The sequence below is a fragment of the Limulus polyphemus genome, unplaced genomic scaffold, assembly GCF_000517525.1.
Source record: "Limulus polyphemus unplaced genomic scaffold, Limulus_polyphemus-2.1.2 Scaffold481, whole genome shotgun sequence".
Classification (NCBI taxonomy): Eukaryota; Metazoa; Arthropoda; class Merostomata; order Xiphosura; family Limulidae; genus Limulus; species Limulus polyphemus.
The window spans coordinates 503,096-510,000 of NW_013666091.1; positions in this window are offsets into that span (position 1 = coordinate 503,096).

Sequence of the window (6,905 nt, forward strand, 5' to 3'; positions counted from 1 at the left end):
TTTTATTTCCGAATGTTACTGTAAACACAACTGAATTGATTTCTAACTCTATCTTTCTTTATTCCATAATTTCGCATATTTTTATTTCATTATTTTTATTTCCGAATGTTACTGTAAACACAACTGAATTGATTTCTAACTCTATCTTTCTCTATTCCATAATTTCGCATATTTTTATTTCATTATTTTTATTTCCGAATGTTACTGTAAACACAACTGAATTGATTTCTAACTCTATCTTTCTTTATTCCATAATTTCGCATATAGTTGTCCCGTTCCTGTTTTTTAGTTGAAATACAAGAGAAAAAAAACAGATAGTCAACAGCACTTATCGCCAACTCTTGGGCTATTTCTTTCAGCCCGAATAGTGAGATTTGACAGTCAATGTTATAGCACACAAATGGCCCCAAAGTGCTGAATGCGTTTTTTTCGGCAACGAGACGCAAACCATAAATCTCGGATTCACAGTCCGAATACGCTAATTTCTAGGCCACATTCAGTCACTGACTAGTCAGGGCAAGAATACCAAGCCCACTAACAGTAGACTTTCCCAACGCCAACATAGCGGAAAATTTTAAATCCAACAGTCATATCGAAATGTCTTTATGCATACAATTTCCACGCTTTTATAGATATATTATTATTTATATTATTAACAATGTATGTCAACAGCAAATACTATCCTTAAACCATTTTGAAAGGGAGATATTTTCACGTTCTTGTCAGCTGGTTGGTTAGGGATCTCGAGCTACACGCATATAAAAGGAACCACTCATGCCTGTATTTTGTTTGCCAAAAACATCTACTTGTTCGAAAAAAGTTTACACAGGTTTAACCACAAAATTTAACCTCAACCGACACTGTTTATTCCCATAAACATTTGTTTGTTTGTAATTAAGCACAAAGCTACACAATGGGCTATCTGTACTCTGCCCACCACGGGTATCGAAACCCGGATTCTAGCGTTGTATGTCCGCGGACATACCGCTGTGCCACTGGGGGCTCCCATAAAGTAATATATTATTTTTGGTAAGTACCTGTTATATTTTCATTGTATTCAGATCTTTCCATCTTTGGTTTCAAATGTATATTTACTTTCGTTGAGACTTGTGGTATTATAAAGGCCAACTCGTTTTGGTAAATTATGTTCAAAATGAACTAAAATTGGGAGGAAATATCTATCTGGCAAGCACAAAAAATGCCGCTTTACATGTTTTATCAATACATAGAAAAATAACAACTAACAAAAACAAACTAATCGCTACATTCCCTTAAACAATTTTTACGCCATAACTAATTGTATGTATATTACTTATGAGCTGGTTTCCATGGCGACGCGCTGTAGGCTTATCGGCGACGACAGTCCTCACTAATGAACCATCAGGTATATGACTGATCATATGAGAAAATGTATATGTATCCTCTTTACCAGCGTAAAATAAATGTATGGATTATATATATACGGATCAGTTTGATTATAAATGTACGTGTGTGTAATTAATTTAAATTGGAATTTCATGTAGGTATAACTCTCATTTAGTTTGCTTTTAAACTAGATGTAAATTCTCTATTTTACAACATCTGGAAAAAATTGGCCAGTTTAGGGTTAGACTGTCTTATGTTGTGCTCATCAGGTTTTGTTTGTTTGTTTTGAATTAAGCACAAAGCTACATAATGGGCTCTCTGTGCTCTACCCACCACGGGTAGCGAAACCCGGTTTCTAGCGTTGTAAGTCCGCAGACATGCCGCTGTGCCACTGGGGGGCGCTAATCAGGTAGTCATTATATTTATCTTCCCACAAACAAAACATCATTGCCCTACAACTGTGCTGTTTCAAAACAACTTTGATTTACATCAGGAAACCAAACAACTTTGAGTTTCATCAGGAAATATAATGCTTAATGGATAACTCTCGTCTTAAAATAACTTTTATCACAATTATTAACAGGGACATTTCTTTTACTATATTTACGTGACATTAATAAAACTTTTAAAAAAACGTTTCTCAAGACGTTTTAATACAGTGACGATCATTTTTCATAGGAGCCTAAGTGGATCATCGGATAGTCCGTGGGCTTATTAGCACTAAATATCAGGTTTCGATACCTGCGGTGAGAAAAGCATAGCTAGCTCTTTGTTGTTAGGAACGATCATTTTGATAGTATATTTCTGCCATCGATAACAGGGAAACAAACAAACTAAATTATCAATTAAAAAATAATATTTTTTACATTAGGAAATATCGTGCGGGGTATCACAAAAATAATTATGGTTGAGACACAATATACATTTTCATGTTTTCATGAACAACAGCTGTTATGGTGTGTAGACAAGCGAATTGTTGTTATTATTAATTTCATTTAAGTCTTTTACAAATCATATTTTTAAGGTAAAACAATAATAACATAACATCACTGTTAGTTTTGTATTTAATTTTATGATTATTCTGCGTTTTGGAATTCGTACATATGATTGCCACAAAACATAGTTCCTCTTTAGCCTTAAGTTTCTACAACTAGATTAGGCCTACTGTAAAGTCGTGACATTTTTGCTAGAGTTACTGTTTATAGGACATAAAATTTGGGAACAGAAAAAAAAAGCAAGTGTACATTATTGGAACGGTTCTCATAAATGTATTATGCTTTGTTTATTCGAAACGTCCGCGAATTATCTGTCAATGACAAAAGAAAAACTTTATAAAATCCCATTATATAATAATACTTACTGCTAATCGTAATTCGCTAAAAGTTGGGTTTGGAGAAAAAATAAAAGTTGATAAACTTATTGAGTCAACGGAATAAATTTTGGTAAGTAATTTTTGGAGTTTGTCTAGTGTTAACTTGTAGTATATTTTCTGTGTACCTGTAGCATGTGTGTTATGTACTATGCGCTATTCCAATAGAAATGAAAACTATAAAATAAATTATTATATTAATTGTCTGTTTTAGCGCCATCTCGTGGCCAAAATATAATATTTGTTTTATTGGTCTTCAGTCTAAACCTAACCACACTTTTGTAAAGAACGGCTCCTAATGTTTAATAGTTGTGAAATCGGAATTATTGTAAACAACACAGTAGTGGTATAAAATTAATTATGGGATTCAAATACTTGCTTTATTATTAATATTACAGGAATAAATAAATAAGAGAGCATGCCTGCGATAATTGGATATATAGACATTGTAAAATATTGAATATTTTGTCTTTGATTTACTTATGTTTAATATACAATCTAAAGACATGTATGTATAAGGAAAACTTTGAAGTTGTTATTATAGAGTTTTACTTTGAATTGATAGTTAACAAGTGCTGCCAGTGGAAAATTTTCAAGTACATTATTTGAATATATATATAAAGTCTTTGAATCATGGGTATCCTGAATGAGGGATTCAAATTTATTTTTGAAATGAATTACGGCAAGTTTGGATAATTCCTCTACATTAGTAAATATGTGAGTTTGAGTGATAAACGACTCGAGTCTTTGCTTTCAAATGAAATCTATTCAAGCTGGTAATTATTTCCCGCCTATCGCGACATAGTAATAAGCTTTATTCGTGTATAGAAGGAGAATCATTTAACCAAACGGAACAATTCTCTTGCTACAATTTCCATATAAACTACTCTCAAGTAACACGAGCGAAGCATGCGTCGTTCGTAAGAGTAACAAACATTACGTTGGCAATACACCATCTCTCAGTAAAGATGCATACAATTTACTGTCAAAATTAATATTTAGGATCTCGACTGTCTTCTACGTAAATGGAGTCCCCGTTTCAAATCACTTGGTGTGTTGTTTTTGTTCTTCTTTAATTCCAAGATGAGTTGAGCTAAAGATGGTAAGAGCCATGTCAAAAACGATTCAGGACGATTGTTATATTTTGGCACTGGTTTCAGAAACGTTCGGCAAACCACAGATTATTTAGTTAGATTAATCGAAACCATAGTAGATAGCTTTAAACAAGACACTGTACTATCACCTGATTTCTCGATATAGAAAAAACAAACATTCGATATTCTGTTCTTTGTGGAAAATAGAAAATGCATAGTTAATGTGGAGGGCACCTACCTAGAGTACGTTGCTCTTGAGACAGGTGTTCCCCAGGTTAGCCCTATCCTCTTCATCATGTATGTGCCCTTAACAGATCCAAATTATAGTCTTCTCAACTCGCCCCCTCAATAGCCGCCACAAACCTACAACCAGTACTAAACCAAATAGTTGAATACTGTCAGAAACATAGAATTAAAATAAATGTTCCAAAAATCAAACTGCACGATTCTCGAAATCTATAAAAACACACAGACCCGAATTATACTTACATAGAACTTGTCTCAATACTTACACATCGGCAAAGTTCCCAGGATTAACCTACGATTCCAAATTAACATGGACAAATCATATTACCCAAAATCAGGAATAAAATGTGGCGACGAACAAACCACGCTAGGAGACTGTCGGGTAAAAACACAGGAACAACACCAAAAATAGTATTAAAATTTATAAAGAGTATATACGTCCAGTAATTCAATATGCTTGTTCAGCATGGATTAACACAATACGAAACTGAATAATCACCACAACATTCATTGTACCCAAGACAACAAACTCAACATGTATGAACAAATATGCAAGTATACAGCCAATCTACAACAGACTCCTAGATTGCTCGTTCTGATATTTCGACAAAAACTTATACAAAAATGTTTTACTAACCTCCATAGATCGCTATATCATACACGATGATGATAGCCCTAAACATCTCTCTCCACTCAGTATCTATCATAAGAAAAAGGCCACCTATAATAGATCATAAAAATATCATTTAGATTAAGATATCGAAAGTGTATTTATGTAAAATACACGTATAATAACTTAATCAAGCGAAAAACGGAACTGTTCGTGAAGTGTACAACTGTTACATAATGAAATTAAGAGAAGTGGAAAAAAGCCCTAAATACTACAAGTTTTAGAAGGGAAGAAAGACCAGTGTAATTATCCATAAAGTGTATCTACAAGTTTTACAAGGGAAGAAAGACCACCGTAATTATCTATAAAGTGTATTAACTCTGATCTTATAAAGTAAATCATCTAATAACAGAAAATAAATATACCGTCAAGGGAAGATGAAGAGGTCTTTATAGCACCTGGTCCTCCCAGGTCTCAATACACATTTGGTTTTCTTCTTTATCAATGGTGCTAACATATGACACAATGCTTGTTGAGATATAGGAAACATTCTCTAGCCAAACATTTTCTGCTAGCCTAATGATTTTTATACGCTAATTTACAAAAAAAAAGATTCTTTTACGATTATCACATTAAGATGACTATTTGAAGTCATCTTATTAACATTTTCTTGTTCCTCCAGTATTCTGTATTCTTACAAGACTTGTATACTAGGTTAGGTTAATCTCCGTGTCTTATGTAACTTTTGTTTATATAATTATCATAAATTATGCGGCCCGGCATGGCCAGGTGGTTAAGGCACTCGACTCGCAACCTGTCATACCAAACATGCTCGCCCTTTCAGCCGTGGGGGCATTATAATGTGACGGTCAATCCCACTATTCGTTGGAAAAAGAGTAGCCCAAGAGATGGCGGTGGGTGGTGATGACTAGCTGCCTTTCCTCTAGTCTTACACTGCTAAATTAGGGACGGCTAGCGCAGATAGCCCTTGTGTAGCTTTGCGCGAAATTCAAAAACAAACAAACATAAATTATGTAAATAACTTAAAACTATTCTTTTGGTGCTGATTGTTAAAATATTTATTGTTCACTCAAGTCACATGACCACATTTCATTTTTCTTATGTTTATCCATATAAGGCTGTGTAGCTGCAGATCAAGTAATTTTTATGATTTTCTTCATTGAACGCTATAATAAATTTCTAGAGTCCACCATTACAATACACTGTATAAATCTTTGGAAACCAAGGTTGCTAGTGCCATCTGTGAATAAAATAAAGAACTGTATACTCTGCAATATTCTATATATTTCATAAATTTTATTTATTTAGGAACCAGCGCCATCTGTGATTAAATTCAAATACTTTACAGTATCTCACAATCACATAATGAACGATCTTGAACTCAGTCTCTTTCATAATTAAATTCAATATTTTAACCCAGTCTCTTCCAAGCTTGAGTCATTTGATTAATCTTTACACATTGACAGTGCGTTTTTGTATCTTCAATAAAGCAAATCTATTTCGGTATATTAAAAACTAAGTTTTCAAACATTGAAACTAATTTAAAAATAATGTTATAAGAACCTGTATTTTGCACATAAAATATTTTTATTTTATAATATTTCCTATTAATAATGCTAGGAGAGGGCTTGAATGGATAATGAAGAAAAACTTTAATATAAGTTTAAATAGTTTTTCTTCATTACCCATTCAAGCCGTCTCCAAGCGTTATTAGTCTCAAAGTGGGTTCTTCGTAATTGAACTTTCTACTAATATTCTTCCAAATGAAGCATCTTTATATGGTACAAGAACTAAAGTAGTTCATCAAATTGAAATTATGCATTAAACCCTTTCAACACGGGCTCGGTCCGTTGGACCGACCTCGTAACTATTGTGTGCTTGTTATAGTTTCATGCTACAACTTTTGAATTAGTAAGCGTATGTTAACGAAAATTGGCAGATTATCAATTAACATTACAATGCTTTCGTACGCAAAACATTAATTCTCAAGGTTTATTAAGCAAAGTTTCTCATACCTTTTTTTTTCTTTTCACCTATCCAACATGCAAAGTATTTTTATTTTAATATAAAAAAATATTTTTATGCATCAGAAAATTTTCAAATTTTATATACGAAATCTTTATAATGTCCAGATAGTTATCAAACGTTTTTTAAAGGAAAAACTTTATATTTTATCTGTTATTTTCACTAATGAATTTCT